The sequence below is a fragment of the Geospiza fortis genome, unplaced genomic scaffold (assembly GCF_000277835.1).
Source record: "Geospiza fortis unplaced genomic scaffold, GeoFor_1.0 scaffold875, whole genome shotgun sequence".
NCBI classification, from domain to species: domain Eukaryota; kingdom Metazoa; phylum Chordata; class Aves; order Passeriformes; family Thraupidae; genus Geospiza; species Geospiza fortis.
The window spans coordinates 31,115-32,902 of NW_005054737.1; positions in this window are offsets into that span (position 1 = coordinate 31,115).

Below are 1,788 nucleotides of genomic sequence, written 5' to 3' on the forward strand. Positions count from 1 at the left end.
CAGCCCCAGATCCAGCCCAGCCCCAGATCCAGCCCCAGCCCCAGCAGCCCGGGCTGAGGTTGGGGTGGAACAGCTTTTCCCAGGGCACACGCTGTTATCATCTGCCCACCTGTGGCAGCATCCTGCTCCTGCCCCAGCAGCCCGGGCTGAGCTTTGGCAGCAACAGCTTTTCCCAGGGCACACGCTGTTATCATCTGCCCAGCTGTGGCAGCATCCTGCTCCTGCCTGGTTCCCTGTGCCCAACCCCTGGCAGCAGGGCTGGCACTGTCACACTGCAGTCCTGCCCTGGGATGGGGGCACACAGGATCAGGGACCACCGGCGTGGGGCAGGAGGGCTGTGGGACCGCCTGTGACTGCACTGGAGCTGCCACGACCCCAGGTGGCCGTGGCTGTGCCATCCTGCTCCCTCCCTGGACACTGACCTGGCCCTGGGCAGGGGAAACGAGGCGCTGCTGGGGCTTTTCCAGCTGGTGGGTGGCACTGGTGCCCGTGCTGGGGCAGGTGCCACCCTGTGGGTGCGTGGGGTGGTTGGGGCCCTGCTGATGGCATCGTGACAGCAGTGAGCTGTGAGCACAAATCCCCAGAGTGTCCCTGACGGGACTGAGCCCTGCTGGCACTCTGACCATGAGGAACAGCTGTGGCACCAGCAGCCAGCACCTGCCTGACGCCTCTTCCCCTCATCCAGGGAAGTCTGGTGGGGTTCCTGACCAGACCCTGGCTGAGGCTCCCCCTGCAGCAGCCATATCCCAGTCCCTCCCAGCCCCCAGTGCTGCAGCTCCTGCTCAGCTGCCATGTGTCACCTTCCCTGGCTCCATCCATGGCAGCAGTGCCACGTCCCTCCTGCACCATGGGGGTTTTATCTCCATTTATCCAGCCCACACTCCCTGGCTATTTCCCCTGGTACAGTTTCTTGGGGATGTGGTCGTGTCCTTGCTGAGGTGTTGGGCCCATCACCATTGCTGTGGCCATGCCCCATTTCCCTCACAGTGCTGTCTTCCTATCCTTGTGCTCAGCCAGGTGACCTGGCTTAATTAATCAGGGTTAGCAAAATTACAGGGCTGTGGGAGCAGCAGCACCCTCAGCCTTTGGGTGCAGGCTTGGTGTGACCCCTCCTGCCAGTCCCGCTCTCCACTGGGGCACGGAGGAACTGCTGCCTGTTCATGCCCGTGTCTGTGCCAGGGCATTGCTGGTCTGTAGATTGCAGTGTTTGCCTGGCATCTCCTCCCGTGTGTTGTGGCAAAGTGGCTGCACTGGCAGCACCTGAGGAGCATCTGGTCTGAGACATCGCTGCTCCGCGCCAGGACAGGGGGTTTTCCATGGGCCAGTCGGTGATTTTTTGCTGAGAGTCAGTTTTCTGGGGGTCAGTTTGGGCTCAGCCAGCAGCTCTGCAGTGCACAGAGCAGGTGAAGGGACACCAGGGACCAGATGTACCCCCAGAGGCAGCAAGGTGAGATCTGGGAGCGATCCCAGCTGAAAAAGGTTTGGAAATTGAGGTGCACCACAGGAATTTAGAGGAGCTGCAGCCAAGCCAAAACCTGCAGGTACTGGTGGTGGCTGGAGCACAGGACAGACAGGGGGATCCTGGCCAGGGCAGCTCTGTCCCAGCTGGTGGGGATGGGCTGTCCCTGGGGGGACACAGACGTTCCAAACCTCCTCACTGTCCCCTGCCCCTCTGCCAGGATCTGGTGTGCCATGCCCACGGTCTCTGTGCTCTCCCCGCAGGTGCACCGTGCTGCAGGGGACACTGGAGATGGTGGGGAGGGCTCGCCGTGGGACAGGGAGGAGGTG